At 42.5% G+C, this 18,280-nt stretch overlaps 1 long non-coding RNA gene across 1 annotated transcript in view; it reads left to right on the forward strand.

Annotated features, from left to right (window-relative positions):
- The window catches only part of LOC135312721 (uncharacterized), a 48,071-nt gene extending 34,564 nt beyond the window's left edge, over window positions 1–13,507 (forward strand). Inside the window, exons 2-3 of the long non-coding RNA XR_010372401.1 lie at window positions 8,527–8,695; window positions 11,429–13,507. This is a non-coding gene — a long non-coding RNA (uncharacterized LOC135312721). The remainder of the gene's footprint in view (window positions 1–8,526; window positions 8,696–11,428) is intronic.
- The last annotated feature ends 4,773 nt before the right edge of the window (window positions 13,508–18,280 follow it).

Genomic DNA, 18,280 nt, shown 5'->3' on the forward strand with positions numbered 1-18,280 from the left:
TTACTGTAAGGGTGATGAGACACTGGAACAGGTTGCCCAGAGAAGTTGTGAATATCCTGTCCCTGGAAGTGTTCAAGGTCAGGTTGGATAGGGCTTTGAGCAAACTGGTCTAGTGAAAGGTGTCCCTGCCTGTGGCAGAGGGGTTGGACTAGATGATATTTAAAGGTTCGTTCCAACCCAAACTATTTCATGATTCTGTGATTCTTCAGTGACTTCCAGTGGCTCTGGCTGAAGTCAATAGGGTTCCGTCAGGAGAAAGGTTATCAGCAGGGTACAACATTGGAAAAAGTTTAGGTCGTAAATGAAAAGTAAAGCCAAAGTATTAATCCCAAGAAAGCCTGTGAATTCTGACACACTTTGCACTATAAGATTAGGATTTGTATTCAATTTCTCAAGAGTGTAGCCATTAACAGAGTGTGATAAAAAGGCAATAATATGTCTGACACTGAAAATATTTAACTTTTTTGCATATGAATTATGTTAAGTACAGTTAGTCTCAAAATTATTATTATGTAAAAAAATTAATAGTGAAATTTAGAAAACTCACTTAAGTCCTATGAGGGGTAACGTTACTACTGTAAATTAGAAATAAGTATGTGACAGATGACGCTAACTGGTTTGGACTGGAAGAGATCTGGGCCTTTGAATTACAATCCCAGTGAGTACAAATAATCTCTCAGGAGCCACTGAGGTTTTCATTAACCCAAAGCTGGGGCTGGCACAATGCCTCCTTCCCAGGCCCATGCTGGGACCTGGCCCAGGCTCTCTGCACCCCTGAGACCACGGGAGGGTTGGACAGATTTCCAGCTGCCCACGAGCCCCCTTGAGAGGTTTGTACATACCCGGTGTGCTGTGGGGCACGGAGTTACCAGCTTTGCTTATTCAGCTGAAGGTTCCTCTGGGGCACACGACCATGGTGCACTTGGGCTCTTTTCCTGTAGCACCCCAGGGGTGGTGTGAGTAATGGGAAAAAGCAGATCCTTGCCTTGCTTCTCAGTCCCTACTTCACCAGCAGCACGTCCTGCGTGCAAGGAGGTGAATGCTTCTCCCTGTCAGTACATGAGCATACTCTTCTCTCCTGAAGGAGGGATGACAACAAGTAAGTTCCTGCATGAAGGCATTACCACTGCATTTTAATTACATGCGGCTTCACCGAGTTGGATGAATTGCTTTAGTTTTAATGACATTGTGCAATTCACTTTACAGAACTGAGAAAGCTACTGAGAGCATGAGGGCAATTATAAATCATATCTGGGGGGCTCAGGCATATTTTGGGTCTTCAGTGCTACAGAGTATTTGCTATATTAAAAGACAGTGATTTTTTCCCCCAAAATCCTTTTGGTTAAACATTCCTGCCATAACCCCAAACATGTTTCTCATTTAGGACTCAGAAAATTTATATCTTCTGCCAATTAAAATTTTTGAGGTCAAATTCACCTTTGGCTGAATTACCAGTTCTCCACAAGGTGCTTGGATGTGACTACATTATTTTGACAGGGCTGTGGGGGACGGTGCTCTCTAAATACTACCTTTGTTGTGATTCTGATCTTTGAAATGGAACTTGACATTTGTGGTCAGTTAGAGAATTTGGTGGAGTCCTGGAGAAGATGCAAAATATTACAACAACAGAGACAGACATTGACAGTAACCTGCTCTGATGCCTCTGCATTATTCAAAAGAAGCCAGGGGTAGGGAAAATAGAGCAGAGGCTTCAATTGTGTGATTATCTGATGTAATCTTATTGCAATCTGAGTTGGTCACAGTATTAAACTGTAAAGCAATAAATAAAATAATTTTCATCATCTATTTTAAACATGAGTTTGCCTTAAAGTCTTATTAATTTAACAGGATTTGGCTAAGATAGATCTTCCTAAAAGTGTTCACTTGTAAGTGCTTGTAACAAATCTGGCCTGTATAAATGCCTTCCCTAAAGCTGAGCCTCAGAAGGGTCTCATGTGCTCGAGAGTTCTCAAGGACTGTTTCCTTGTGGAAATCCTCATGAATTGCAACACCCTTATAGAAGCAAGGATTAATCTTAGCTCTACTTCTGCATGTCCTAGTATGCTGATTGCTGTGCAATTTATGAGGGGCAGATTGCCATTGCCCTGATTTAGACAGCTGGTTAGTTCTTCTCTCTTTCTCTGTCACCTATTTTTGCTGACAGAGCCTCACATTCAATATCCACTTCCTGCTGTTGCATGGATGGAGGAGGTGATTCTTATTAATACTAACGAGGGGTTACTGTGAGGAGCAATGTGCAGAGGCAATATTGCAGTGAGGAAGGGAATAATCTGTTCTCTGTTTCTGCTGCTTTAGGACGAGTAGTGATGGGCATGTACTGCAGTAAGAAAGATTCAAGTTAGACATTAGGAGTAAAAAATATTTTATAAGGGCACGGACAGGGTAGTGCTGGATAAGATGGCCTCGAGACATGGTGGTGTCTATTGAAGACCATGAAACCAATCTGGACAAGCACTGTCAGGACTGAAGTGGGCAGTGTTGGTCCTGCTCAGCCGAGGGCAAAGGGATGGAATTTGTAACATTTCTGTGTCCCCTCGAGATGGGTTGGCCCTGGCTGGACTCCAGGTGCCCACCAAAGCTGCTCCAGGACTCCCCTTCTTAGCTGGACAGGGGAGCGAAAATATAACAAAAGGCTTGTGGGTCGAGATAACGACAGGGAGAGACCACTCACCAATTACCCTCATGAGCAAAACAGACTTGACTTGGGGAAATTAATTTAATTTAATTTATTACTAATCAAATCAGAGTAGGATAATGAGAAATAAAAACTAAATCTGAAAAACACCTTCCCCCACCCCTCCCTTCTTTCTGGGCTTAACTTCATTCCTGATTTTCTCCACCTTCTCCCCCACAGCGGCGTTGGGGGAAGGGGAATGGGGGTTGTGGTCAGTTCATCACACATTGTCTCTGCCTCTCCTTCCTCCTCAGGGAATGACTCCTCACACTCTTACCCTGCTCCATCGTGGGGTCCCTTCCATGGGAGACAGGCCTGCATGAACTTCTCCAGTGTGAGTCCTTCCCATAGCTGCAGTTCTTCACAAACTGCTCCAGTTGCTCCAGTATGGATCCCTGCCATGGGTGCAGCCCTTCAGGAACAGACTGCTCCAGCATGGGTCCTCCATGTGGTCACAAGTCCTGCCAGCAAACCTGCTCCAGCGTGGGCTTCTCTTTCCACAGGGCCACAGGTCCTGCCAGGAGTCTGCTCCAGTGTAGGCCTCCCATGGGGTCACAGCCTCCTTTGGGCATCCACCTGCTCCAGCGTGGGGTCCTCCAAGGGCTGCAGGTGGATATCTGCTCCACTGCTGATCTCCATGGGTTGCAGGGGGACAGCCTGCCTCGCTGTGGTCTTCATCATAGGCTGCAGGGGAATATGTTATCCCAGGGGCTCTACCACTGTTGCTGATGGGCTCAGCCTTGGCCAGCAGCTGGTTCATCTTGGAGCCGGCTGGCATTGGCTCTATAGGACATGGGGGAAGCTTCTAGCAGCTTCTCACAGAAGCCACCCCTGTAGCCACCCCACTACCCAAACCTTGCCATGCAAACCCAATCCACCCCTCCACAGAGAAATTACTTTTCCACACAGAGCTTGGTTTTAGGTAGACTGCCATTACTTCTGCTCAAACTTTGACACCTCTGTGTTACTGAGAATGGGCCGGGCACTCATGAACACCTAGGTGGATGTCAGCTAACACTTCCTCTCCTTCCCTGTGCCTTTCCACAGCCGGTGCAGTGCTACGGCAGCAGGTTGTCAATGGCAGCTGGGTGCACCACATTTAGCACTTTTATCCTCTCTACAGCAAAGAGTCTTTTAACATGTTCCAAGAACATAAAAGCAAGAGGAACCACACTATAAGTAGGAGGCAGGAAGAATCATCAGTTAGGAATCCAGTCTGCACTTTTTCAAACATAATGCTTCGCAAACTGTCTCTTTTGTGCTTCTAACCTTTCTTATTTGTTGTTTCTGCAGTTCCTACTGCAACGATGCTGTGGGGTTTTAGTGTATTCCTGCAGTAAGTTAGAGTGAAAGGGAGCATCCATGGATATATTACACCTCTGCTCTGTCCCACTGTAATAAGAAACCTTCTAAGACTGTGAAGAGCTGCTTTCTCTCTTTTTGTGTTTGCTTAGCTAGGCAGTGGCTTTTAGCATGTATATCAAACTAAGCAAATAAAAGCACATAGTAAGTGTGGTCTACGTATGATATAGTTTCTTCTTGCATTTTTGGGTTTGAACATTAACTGCATACAGCCAGGAAGGAGTATGAATATACAGACAGGAAAAGCTACCACTGAATTATTCTGCAAGCTACTTAGCACCTAAAGTCATTGCATTTTTCAAAGGGACTTTTAAAATACTGCATTGATACAAGTGACACTATACACCCAGGATGGGAAAGGAGCTTCATATGTATCATTTGGCAATGGTGTATAATGGGTATAATATTTGTAGCAGCTGTTAGGTGCTCTGAAGCTACACTACATTTATGGAATTTTCCATTGAGCTCTAAATATTCAGGTCACATACACAGTTAAATTTCCAGCAGTGGCATTACAGATAAAAGCACTCCAACCGTATGCCATAATTGTGCTCTATTTAGAGAGTGCAGCAACTCAGGCATTTTCACAGCAGTCGTCTTAGATACGGTATATATTCTGCTTTATAAATGCCAATTCATTAGCGCATGTAACACGTAGCACGCTGCTCTTAAAAAAAGAGGGAGAGTGCTATGTTTCAGTGAGGAATAAACATACAGAAAAAACCCTATTACTTAAAAGAATGAAAAAAAAAAAAGGAGAAAAATGCCAAAATCAGTTTCATCTTTTTTACAAATGTCTGTAGAATATCAAAGTCTATTTTGTAACAGGTTTCAAATAAGTGGCAGTAATTTGAGTATCCATAAATTAATGTGAAAAGGACTTAATTAATTGGAAATTTCCACTTTAGGGTATTGAATTGCAGTATATGAAATCTGCAACAGAAAAGTATATCGTGGACAGGACATGGTTTTATAATACAGAGAACAAGCATGTTCTGTGAATTATTTGCAGTGATGATAATATAGCTACAATTCCAGGCCACAAGAAAGACAACATTATTTTAATGCTTCATGCTGAAAACTTTTTACACTCAGCAAGTACTAAGCCAGCAAGTCTGACCAAAAGCAGATACTAAAAATAAAGGAAAAATAATTCTATCACTGCAATGAATTCAAATAAAACACAAAGAAAAAACCTCTGGAGCTAAAAATGATGCTTAGCTCTCCACTTGGAAGTGGCCAGGAAAGCATGTTCGCCTATTGTACTATCAGTTTTGAGGCAGCCAACACAGCTGTGTGAGATCAGGTATTCATGAAAAGTAGGTCAGCACGGTCAATCGGATTGAGTTCCCAGCCTTGCTAGACTTATGAATAAAATATTTTGTACCTTTTTCTACAGTTGTGCTCTATCTTGAACAGCAGATATATTAATCTGTTTTAAGATTCATTATGATTGCAGAATCTGTCCATGACCGAAATGAGGATCATTAAACTCTATTTGTAAGTCACCTTTTTGTGGCCTATCTTTTGTAAATTCAGTACGTATTAGAGGAAGGTGGCAAAATACATTGACCTTGTACCTTCTTTGTGCTAGAAGCCCAAAGGAAACAGAAAGACCTTTTGCTTTGCCCTTTGCCCTTGTCCTGTCCTCTGTCCTCTAGTAGCTGGGTAATTTGTCTGGTCCAGAAATTTAGTCATGCTTCACCTAAGGAAACCTCAAAGAGGCCTGTACAGAGGTGACACCTGCAACCAACACCACAGCTGGAGCATACCACAACCCTTGGTTACCAAATATGTTTTCTGGAGACAAGAAAGCTAGTTATAAAACAATATTGATGGCTCTGGCAGGTCTGGCAAAGGAGCTTTACAACATTACTGCCCTATTGGCCATGTTTTTTTCACTCTTGTGGGAGTTTACAGCCCCTTTGCCACAGCTGGGAGAAGAGAATGCCTGATTCATGTCCCTAGGTGCAGCTTACAACAGGATGTATATGTTCCCTCCAGTCTGCTTGGCTTTGGGTCCGGTCAGCTGGGCAGAGAAAAGGTAGCCAATGTGCTAAGCTTGCCCTGCTTTGCTTGGTGGGAACCCGGCTGTGCGATAGCAGTGAACCCTGGGCTGGATTGTGCCAGGACGTGGGGCTGGCAGAAAGGGCCAGGGCTCTCTGAAGCTCCTGGAGGGAAAACACAGCTGCTGTGTGGGCTCCTTTCCACACCTCCACATCTCAGGACGTTGACTGCTGTAGTTCAGGTTTCTTCTTCCCACACACACCTGGCTCATCTACCTTGCAGGGGAAGGGGCAGGAGCATTATGCAGCATCTGAAAGAGGAAAGAGACAGATTATCCAGCAGCTCCCAGAACTCCTGACTCCTTTCTTCTCTGCCGTCACCATCCAGATTTACTGAATTTCCCTACCATGTTAGAAGGAGATATTTCTGCTGGGCGATACCTGCTTAAAGCGTTACTCTAATTACAACCAACAAAGGCCAGGAGAAGGTGGGAGGCAGGGAACCTAGTCCTCCTTCTGCAAGATAACAATGTCTTGAAAGCAATTACAGTAACTTACTCCTAGTTTCAAGACACAGAGCTGATTTTTGCCATCTTCACAAGATTTTGATTGTTAAAGGAAGCATCAGTTTTCTTTCATGCTGTGCAGAGCATGAAGCTTTCATAGAATAGCATCCAACCTCTGCTGGAAGTTTTATTCCAGCCATCTGCCCTCAGAAGACCCCAAAACAAACATGAATTTCCAGGCTCGTTTACCTGGCTCTAGTTGTTAGAAGAGTCAAACAAAACCTTCACCTTAAGAAGTATCTGGACAACAAATACCATGATGAAATAGCTTTCCACGATTTCTATCCCCAAACCTTTAACTAAAAAGGTCTGATCCATCTCAGCTGTATGTCTGGATGTACTGGACTAATAGCTCTGGTTCTTTGTTTTCATGCTTTGCTTTGGGCTTTTTACAGAAATGTTTAACCGGTACCTCACAGGTGCAGAGATAAGCTACAGGCATATAAAGGTGCAATCATGGAATAACAGCAAGATATTTTTAATGAGGTTCATGCAATGTCTTATAATAGCATGGCTCAAAACAAACAAACATAAAAAGTGATTTCGTTCTGTCTTAACAACATTGCAGATACATTTGAATTTGCCAAGACTTTTTGTTTTATGAATGATAAATATGAAACAAGCATTAGAAGCTGCAAACAGAGCTTGATCATCCATCAAAGAGACAAACCTGATGGCCTGAGAAGGCTGCTGATTGCATCAGGGTTTTGTTTGTCTCTTTTTTGTAGTTACTTCTTTCTGTGGGCAGTTGCTTAAATTTTCAACCATTTGTGCAATCTATCTTGCAGTTAAAACGGGCAGGAAAAGTTTCTGCAAAATCTGTGAAAGAAGCAACAAGGCAGCTCTCACTGACCCCTTTGATTTAATTTTGCCAAGTTCCTCTGTCTATAGCCTGCAGCATAAAACAAAAACTTTTAAAGTTGAGCGGTCTGAATATGATCTCACAGCATGTAGGTCACCCGATCAGTTATCCGGCAGGCCCCGACACATAAGCTTCTGAGTTAATAAACCTTGGGACTGTGTGGATCAGTTTCAGCATCCAAAGCTAATGGAAATAAATCATCAGCTATTTCTATTTAATTTTTAATTTTGGCACCCTTTTGTCCACAGAAGAAGATTATGGAAAGAGTTCATCACAAAAGTACAGACAAAAATCCAAATACCGGTTCTCTTTAAACAGCTGAAAAAAACTGTATGGAACTAACTGTCATGTCCTTCCAAGCCAAGTCTCTCTAATCTTTCAAATCCAGTTCAATCTTATTATCAACTTGCTTGGCAGAATTAATATACTAAAACAGGCACTTTGCCAAGTTTTTCTATACTCGGCTTCTGTAATGCCAATTCAATTACAAATTATTTCTTTACAAAGGTTAATCATACATAATGAATTAATATAAGCAAAAAGACAATATGATTGACTACATTACAGCCTAAAGAGGTAAGTAGTCTTGTAAACTTGGGAAAAGGATATTAGACACCTATATTTATACTGATATAGATTCAAATCTAGATGGCACATAGAAAATAAAACAACCAAACTCATCCAAATCTATTGGAAATGAAGTTTTTTTTCATTTTCACATGGAAATACCAGAAGTAAATGGTGCTAAATGGAAATCTCTTAGTAATGATTTGGATGATAAAACATTTAACCATTTTGCCTGCTCAGCCTGGAACACCAAATAGGTTATAACTTCTATATTTAGCACCAAACTAAAAATAACTTGTGACTGGCTGTCATGGTTTTGGCTGGGATAGAGTTAATTTTCTTCACTGTAGCTGGTACAGTGCTGTTTTGGGTTTAGTGTGAGAATAATGTTGATAACACACTGATGTTTTAGTTGTTGCTAAGTAGTGCATATATTAAGGGCTTTTCCAACTTCTCATGCTCTTCCAGGGGCACAAGAAGCTGGGCAGGGAGGGGGCACAGCCAAGGAAGCTGATCCAATCTGGCCAAAGCGATATTCCATATCATATGATGTCACGTCCAGTATATTAACTGGGACGAGTTGGCTGAGGAAAGCAGCGATCGCGGCTCGGGGACCGGCAGCATCGGTCGGCATGTGGTGAGCGTTTGCATCATTCATTTTTCCCCCCGGGTTTCATTTCTCTCTCTGTTATTTTCCTTTTCAACACAACATTATTGTTGTTATCATTATTATTATTATTATTCCCTTTATTACTATTATTATTTTGTTTTAAGTATTAAACTGTTCCTATCTCGACCCACAAGTTTTCTTGCTTTTGCAAGAATCTTCTGATTCTCTCCCCCATCCTACTAAGGCAGGGAGTGAGCGAGTGGATGTGAGGTGCTTGGTTGCTGACTGAAGCTAAACCACGACACTGGCCAAATTGCTGCTATTCTCAGCATGGCTTCTAATAGAATCTCTTTGGCCACAGTGGGAAGGGTAACATTTGTAAACTGTTGTGCTAGTTATGTCCTAATGCCCTGAGTTCAGAGCAAAGACATAAATACAATCTGTATTTTTCTGTTGTCCAGGAATATGTTTACACCAAAAAGACACAGGGATGTTAAGAATACTCTCATTACTTGTGTGATGGTAATAGGATATCTGTGGACTTTTCAAAATTACCATTACGATCAGTTATTTGAAAACTATCAGTGGACTTACTTTTTCAGATTGGGACATGGCCATTATAAGTTGACCTCTTTACCTGAGCACAGACAACATTTTCAGAAACTTTATTTGTGAAAGTTAAAAAGGTGTTTTTAATACCAGCTAGTTGGACAATTCCAGATTTACCTAAGCATTCATTAAAACTAAAACATACTGCACATGAACCAAGACTAAGGGACTCATGTTGTAAAAGGATGCAATAAATCACTGCACTGAATGCAGAAAAAAATCTCATTGATAAAACTGGCCTTTAGATTTGATGCGATTTACCACAAAATAATTAATGCTATTATTTCACCGGGCAGCTAGTGGTGTTTCTGCCCTCCTTGCTCTTATATAAAAGGTTTATTGAAAAGTACCCACATTTATTACTAGACTTTTCACAAGCTCCCTGTGATCTCATGAGGAAACCCTGTCTTGTCTAGAGACAAGCTATGCTGGATCAGCAGAGATAAGTTGGAGTTCTAATTTCCTACTGAGGTATCCTCAGTTCCTTCCTGCTTTCTGGCAGTACTTACAAGAGAAACCAAATAGACTTGTGGTTTCCATCGGATCAGTCCTGCAATCCTTAAAATACAAACTTTTTTTACTTACAGATAGTTAGACTTGTAGGACAACTATCATTGCTATGTCCTGTGGAATGGTAATGGTCTGGGATGGTAACCCAGTATGCTCAGGAAACACAGCCTAAGTGGATCTACATCCACTTATTTCCATTGTGGTTCACAAATCTTGGCATGGGCCTCTATGATGTAGCAGTCACTTTGCTGAATAATGCATCTGTGTCTGGTACTTTCATTATCTTTCCTCCCATCCAAAGACATAAAGAATACGAAAATCCAGAAGATTATTTTAAAAATTTTCCTTCTGGCATTGCAATTTTAATAATTGGCTCAAGCAGTGATGTAAGACCCAAGCAGTGAGGAAAGAAGGACAGCCTGGCAGATCAAGCCCAGAGCTGCCCTCAGAGCTGAAAATCTTTCTGAAACGGTGAAAATGGGCACCACTCCTGCAGAAAATCCCTGTTCTGATCTTATCTCAGCCATCAGCTTCCTCTCAACCAAAGCCCATCCTTTGCCTTTTTGCTTTACTCCTGAAACTGTGGTAATATTCATCTATGTCAGGGGCAAGCTTTGAAGCTTTTATCAGCTAAAGACCACACAACATCAGGATGTGCCTAGGCTGTATGACAGTGATAGTGAGCTGGATTGAGTACCAGGCTCCTACGCTCAGCTCTGCCGAGTCCCCAGATAAAGTGCTGACCCATCTTCCAGACCTGTGCCAGGTAATTAAACACTTTTACATGCAAGGCACAGCCCTGTGCTGCCTGTGGAGACTACCAATACCAGGATGACAAGATGTGCACATAGAATGATGGACACAGGAACATGCCCAGACCCTTAGTGCCCTTGGCTCTTTTGGTCCATCCCTAAGAAAAATCAACTTGTTTTCTTTAATGGATGCAGGAGTTTGTGGTCTCATACAAGAAGAGTTGCTCAATTGAAGTTATGATCACTTTATTTTCATGTGAATGTTTAACAGGACTCTAGAAAATAACAATGGTGACTAACCTCTGGTTCTTCTGATCACTTTTTCTTGGCTTGCTTTTCATTCTAATTAGTGCAATAATTCAATTAACATCACTGTTCATTAACTTTTTGTGTATATATTTTACACACTCCCCCTTACTTCTGTCACTGGCCTCATTTGGATTGCTCACAGTATGTACACATTCCTTTTTGCAGATTTAACTGCTATGTGTCATGTGCCAGTGGGAAGAAAACCATCTCAGTGTTCTCAATATTTAACAAAAAACATTTGAAATAACAATAAACCACACATACTGCAAAAAGAGAAAAGAGCAGGGCTCAGCAAGCCAGGAGAAGTTCTGTCTGCAGTCTGGATTGAGTAGGATCGAGAAATCTTCACAGACTGCCTGAGTCAGTGTCTGAACTAAAAATTGGCTGTTTGGTTCCATCAGTTTATTTTATAAACTGGTATTCTGTTTATTCCAAGCAAATTACAGGTCTTTGAAAGACAGGTTTTTCACTGTCACAACTTAGAAGTATGTTAAATGATACAATCTTGTGCGCACAATGTAATAACTGCCAGAAACGGCCATTTTATAGTCTTACCATTTCTGAAATATATTTTCTTCAGATTTGCCTTGATTCTCCAGGTCCAGCTGAGGTTTACAGAACAAGCGATAGCCCACCCCAGAAGTCAGTGGCAGAAGGCCCAAGCACTAAGATGAAAATTTCTGTCTTCAGCTCTTTTTGAATGGTTTGAGCATGACCTTTCTGATGGGAGCGTGTAGAGCCACCTACTCACTGCACAGGGAATGGGCATCTCCTGCTTAATGGAAATGCTTAAGTCCAGACTGTGTGTGCGCCAGAAGATGCTTGAGTGTTTCCAGCTGGATGGGGTGTGGTGGGTACTGCTCTGCAGCAGGCAGCAGTAGCTTGGTGGGAGCCACGAGGTGTCCCTGCATGGCTGCGAGGGGTCACTGCCACGCACACCTGGATGGGATCCTGTGGACATGCCCACCCTGCATTGAATCACCTGGCGCTGGGGTGTCCCAGCCCTGACCATCCCTTTGAGTCAGGTCAGCTGCTTGGAGCAGAAAAGATGAGGAACTGGTGGGAGTTCCCTGGAAAACCATTGGGGTGGGGAAATGGTATCTGGCTGAGCTTCTGCAGGATGTTTATCAGAGTCTGTGGCACATAAATTGCTTCCAGATCTAAGCCAGATATGGAAACAAGTCAGGTGCTTTTGAGCTGTGCTGCATTTAGAGGGGTAATTCAGCAGCTTCAGCTTGCTGCTGCATCTGCAAGTGGGTGGTGACCTGCCAGGGTCTTTGCTGCTTATGCAGCAGGTTAATCCGTTGCTTGGCCACTGGCTGCCCACAGCTGCCAGCGAGTTGACTACAAGCCCCTCTTCTATCTGGATGCCTCTCATAATGGATGCTTTCCAACTAGAAAGATACAAACATGCTAGTGTGCTGTATTAGGCATAAAAGAGAGCTACCTGATAGGAATTAGACACTCACTGACACCTTTTCCATTTTTAGCATTATAAAACACAGACAGTTATCTGCATGATAAAAAGGAGGAAAAGGTTACAATATTATTGCAGCATAAGATTATGCTTCTCTTTTATGGCGAAGTTTTATTTTCATTTTACTGTGAACAGTGGGGTTATGTATTAACGTAATGGGTAAATATTTTTTAACAAATTTAAAGCATACTTAATCTGTGGAACTCATTCCAATAGGAAGTTACAGAAACCACAAATAAAAATGACTTAATAATGACAAATTAATGACTAAGAGGTTCATCAGTGCCTGTTAAGTACCCTGATCCAAATGTAAACTCCAGTTAAATATGTTCCTAAACTGGAAACTACTAGTAAGGGAAGTGTTCTTGTGAAAGAAACACTGTTTAATTGCTTTGTTTTTAATCAGATTTTCTTCAGCTGACATCTCTGATTCCAGACTAGGTAGAGCCTCATTCTGAGTGTATAGAATTTTAAATATTCGACCTTCCTTTCATGTAATAACTTTACTCTTTCCAAATGGAGATCTTGCCATTTAAGACATACTTGCTAGCAATATTCAGTATTCCAGGAGATGCCAGGCAGGATTTGCTGAAGAGACACCTTTGCCCATGCCACATTTTCAAAGGAATTTTAGTGAGATGTCTGTGGGGACTGAGTTTGGTTAGCATCATTCAGAAGTTTAGTCACTGTCTTTTTTTTCTCATTTGTCCGGGAAAAGACTGAACTTATGCCAGCTAAGATCACTACCCTTCAGAAAGTAGTGTCTGAGACCTTATTGTGGTATGAAGAGATACAGAGACCACACTACCTAGCTCTGGAAAAGCATAGCTGGGATTTGAGAAGGTCTTGCAGGGATTAGTAGAATGCAATGGAAAACAGACTTCAATTTCTCTAAACCTGTGCTATGGAAAGTAAGACTGCAATCACAAAGTCCTGGAGAAGGGCTCTTTCTGCACCACTTTTGGGAGGCTGAAGGGCTCTTCCACCACTGATACATTTGTTAGGTATGACAAAGAGGAAGGTCACACGCTCTGGCATGCTGGCTGTATTGCTAATGTGCTGCTTCAAAGAAATTGAAGGCAGTTAGGAAAGTATATGTATGTACAGAGAAATTAATCAGTGTTTATAAACATAGAAACAGATTTCTGCTAGTTATTTCTAATAAATCTGGAATTACTTTAACAGGTTTATGTTGTTATTCATAAATAATATAAGGGGAAAAGGATGTTGATGTGAAGCAATTTAGACAAAACTTTCAATCCGGTCCTGTCATTTATGGTTCTACGGTTCAACCATTTATCTAACAGACAGTGACAATGGACACTATGCCAAAGGAGAAATGCCCAGTGCTGTCCCTGGGAAGGAAGCGCCCCTGCAGCAGCCCAGACTGGGGCGGGACTGGCTGGGGAGCTGCTCCCTGGGGCCTGGGTGGGCAGCTGAGTATGGGGCAGCCATGTGCCCTGGTAGCAAGGGTGGCCAGCAGCCTCCTGGGTGGCACAAACGGACACAGCCAGTAGACTGGGAGATGAGATTTATCACACCACATTCAGAATACTGGATCCAGTTCTCCCCAACTCTAACCCAGCACAAGAAGGACCTCAATAAGCTTGAGCGAGTTAAGTGGAGGAGCCCCAGGCTGGTTAAGGAGCTGGAGCACTTGCTCTGTGAGGAAAGGATGACCATGCATGAGTGGAGAAACCTCCAGAGATGAGATGTTTTCACTTCAGCCCATGTTCACATTATGCAGTTTTATTGGCTTGCCAAGAAAGGAAGTCCTCCTTCCCATCCTGTCTGTTGTCATGCCTGTTTGGTGTAGTGATGACAGAAGCTATTTCTGTTTAGCTGGGTTGCAGTTTATCTGTGGGCTATCCAATTGATAATGAGTTGTGAAGTCCACAAAGAGTTTATTTTTGATTAAAAGAAAACCAGACTTTTAACAGAAAACTGCTTTTCTGAAGCAACACAATTTCCTTCTGAGCTGTTGCCATGGTTTAGCCCCAGTCAGCAACTAAACACCACACAGCCACTCACTCACTCCCCCCAACCCTGCAGGGTGGGGGAGAAAATCAGAAGGGTAAAAGTGAGAAAACTCATGGGTTGAGATAAGAACAGTTTAATAGGTAAAGGAAAACAGGAATAATAACGATAATAATATAATGAAAACAAGCTGTGCACGCAAGCAAAGCAAAACAAGGAATTCACTCACTCCTTCCCATGGGCAGGCAGGTGCTCAGCCACCTCCAGGAAAGCAAAGCTCCATCACACATAATGGTTACTTGGGAAGATGACCGCCATCACTCCAAACGTCCCCTCAGTTACTATACTGGGCATAATGTCATATGATATGGAATATCCCATTGGCCAGTTTGGGTCAGCTGTCTTGGCTGTGCCCCATCCCGTCCCAGCTTCTTGTGCCCCTGGAAGAGCATGGGAAGTTGGAAAAGTCCTTGACTAGTGTAAGCACTGCTTAGCAACACTTAGCAGCTACTTAACAACAACTAAAACATCAGCGTGCCATCAACACTATTCTCATACACAATCTGAAACATACTATACCAGCTACAGTGAAGAAAATTAACTCTACCCCAGCCAAGACCAGGACAGCTGTTTTCCTTCTGGAGGCCGGTGTCAGCTTACACACTGACAGACCCTGTGACTGGGACTGCCAGCTCCTGTTAGCTTCAAGCAAAATCAGCCCTTAACCTGTCCACATTGCATCCTTATTTTAAAAGCAATGACAAACTATACACCTAAGCCTTCAAATTTTGCAGCATCTGTGAAAGTGGCACGGAGGCTAAAATCCTTCAAAAGGGAGAAGACAGCTGAATGAGGTCTCATATATCTTAGCTGCACAGTCTAATTACTGGATTCTTGCATCATCTGCTCAGTTTTGGAAAGAAACATCATAGTTCCTGCTTTCACTGAAAAACAGATTGACCTACTTCAGTTACAAGACCTGTTGAAATTATCCCACTCTACTCAGCCCTTGTCAGGCCACACCTGGAGTACTGTGCACAGTTCTGGTCCCCACTATACAAAAAAGATGTGGACAGGCTGGAAGGGGTCCAGAGAAGGGCCACCAAGATGATCAGAGGACTGGGAAGCCTGCCATAGGAGGGTAGGCTGGGAGAACTGGGTTTGTTCATCCTTGAGAAAAGGAGGCTCAGAGGGGATCTCATCCCCATGTACCAGTGCTTAAGGGGTAGCTACAAAGAAGATGGAGACTCCCTTTTCACAAGGAGTCCCATGGAGAGGACAAGGGGGGATGGACACAAGTTGCTCTTGGGGAGCTTCCGATTGGGCACCAGAGGGAAGTTTTTCATAGTGAGGACAGTCACCCGTTGGAATAATCTCCCCAGGGAAGTGGTCGACTCGGCTATGTTGGACACCTTTAAGAGTCGTCTGGACAGGGTGCTGGGCCATCTTGTCTAGACTGTGCTCTTCCTAGAAATGTTGGACTAGATGATCCCTGAGGTCCCTTCCAACCTGGGATTCTGTGAAATCACAACCTGTCCCTGACCATAATGTATTTCCATCATGTCCTGTGTGGTAGTGCTGTCCCTCTGCTGTGTGGCAGGCACCCTGGTGGTGCTGTGCTGGGAGCCCCAACCTCCATGGGAAGTACCCCAGGCCTGGTGGCTCTCCGTTACCACTTTCCTTCTATAAAGATGTTATACATAAGGGAGAAGATAGTCCTGGCCAGCAATCCAAAGAAGCTGCATCTGATACCTCCTTCATCTTCAGTCTTCTAGCTAGGTGACTGCAACACAGATTTGCTGACTTGACCTTGCTTGCTGCCCCAGGGGGCAGCTTTTTCAAACTGCTGCATGCACAGGTACACAAGCTGCATCCAGACCTTCTTTGTGAGGCCCAAGTGTCTCACAGAAAGTACTATTATCACCATCATGTGTAATTTGCCAGGACTTGTGTCCTCTTCTGATTAAAGACCAAAGCCATTCTAGTCCTGAAAGATGGTGACTTTCAGCATTCCGTGGGCACAGACAGTAAAGTTTATAATGGAAGACCAACTAGAAAAATTACTAAAGGTAGAATAACACATCCATGTCTAATCTTTAATGAACTTCACTGAATTTTTAAATAACTTGGCACTTTTTTGTTATTAGGACTCCATATTCTATAGGTATTCAGAAGCTGTGGTTTACCTATTAATAATTTTCTGCTGTCAAGCCAGCAATAAAAGCCATTGGTTTCATGTTATGATTTACTTCTATAAAATTTATATTGAAGCTGAATGATCTTGTAATGAGCTGGTACTACTGCACCCCTTGGTGAAGTTTTGTACATTAGCTACATCACTGAAGTCTAATGTGCCTCATAGTCTAAGCAGCCTTGATCAGACTATGAGATGATACAGTTCATAGACTTACATTCTGAATGGATATGTATGCAACAAAATTCCACCAAATATTACTTTGGAGAATTAGGGTTTCTGAATGAAAATGTAAGTGATGGACAGCTGGATGGGATGCCATTTTATAACTGCTCTCTTTCTAATATTAAGCATTTACTGTGCAGGCCAGTATAGAAATTTAGTGTCTTTTATTTTTCACGCTCCAGGTTGAGAAAAGAATTGCTAAGTTTCTTGGCAATATTACCAGGGATTGGTGGAAGACAGTACGTACTGCACTTTGATTTCACTAAGCTTACAGCAAACTGTTACACATGACAGGGCTTAAAAAAGCAAGTGGTAGGAAGGAGCCCACCGGAGATTATCTCTTTAGTTACTAGCTTGTGGAAGAAGAGGTCAAGTTTATTCTTGTGGCTCTAAAACAGACTGTTTTACTAGATGGAAAGGCAACACTAAAATTGTTTAGCTCTTTATAAAGCTAGTCAGATGAATGTATGCACCCTTTTGTGGTACTGCAGTTTGCAAAAGTCACTGAGGTGCTGGTTTAAAGGAGCCCCATCTCCATACTCAAACACTTGTGGCTGGCTCATAAGCTGGTGTCCATTAACTCACAGGAATGTATAACTAACACAGTAATTCACTTTGTGTCCAAAAGGACTAACATCTGAATGATGCATTATTTTATCTATGTTAACTTCTTCCAGTTTTTCGTTATACTTTAGATGTCTTGTCATAGCCATAGTTTTCTGCCTCATTTTACCTGACAGGCTGCAACATCACAGAACTGGAGGAGGCTTGGGTTTGACCTGGCAAGCAAGTCATCCATCTCTTTCCTCAGTGGTTCTGCCAAGCCCTGTTCTGCTCTCTGTGCAAGCCCAGAGTGATTTTTTGGGGATGATCCAAACCCTCCTGGTGTCTTAAATTTGTTTTGCCAATGATGCAGTGGGAAGCTCAAAACTCCTTGGATCCCCTTCCCATCAATAGCTGAAACTAGTAAAACATGCTGAAAATCCCATCTCGTATTCCTCAGTTGTGAGCTGAGAGGCTCCACAGTGACTTGATGCAAACAGGTTAATGCTTACACACCAGTTAATCTATCCTGGGTGGAAACACTGCCTTTGCTGTGTGCTGTGCTGTGCTCTGGTGCTCATCTGCATGTGCAGCTAAGACTGTTAAAGCTGCACCCTATATTTCTGAGCATGCAAAACCGCCTCTCTGTGGTGGGGTTTTCTGGGGCAGAATTTTCCTGTCCCTGAAAATGAAAAAAGGAATTGCAACACTTACGGGGCTAAGAGCATCCTTCTTTATGCCCTTTCTACTTCATACTTGTTGCATGAAGTGCCTTCAAATCGTGCTATTTGAATTTTAGCTTGTAATCGCTACTGGATTAGTCCATGTAGTTAAGTCATGACTGTAGCTGAGTTAAGGGTTGTATAATGGCAACGTATGACCAAGAGGCAGTACTTTAGTTACATGTCAATTAAATTCTACAGCAATTGCATGGTTACAGAGACAAATTTTCTTTTAAAAATGAAGCCAAGACTAGAATAACACGGGTAACATAAGTTCATCTTTTATATCCATAA

This window comes from Phalacrocorax carbo, chromosome 1 (assembly GCF_963921805.1).
Source record: "Phalacrocorax carbo chromosome 1, bPhaCar2.1, whole genome shotgun sequence".
NCBI lineage: Eukaryota > Metazoa > Chordata > Aves > Suliformes > Phalacrocoracidae > Phalacrocorax > Phalacrocorax carbo.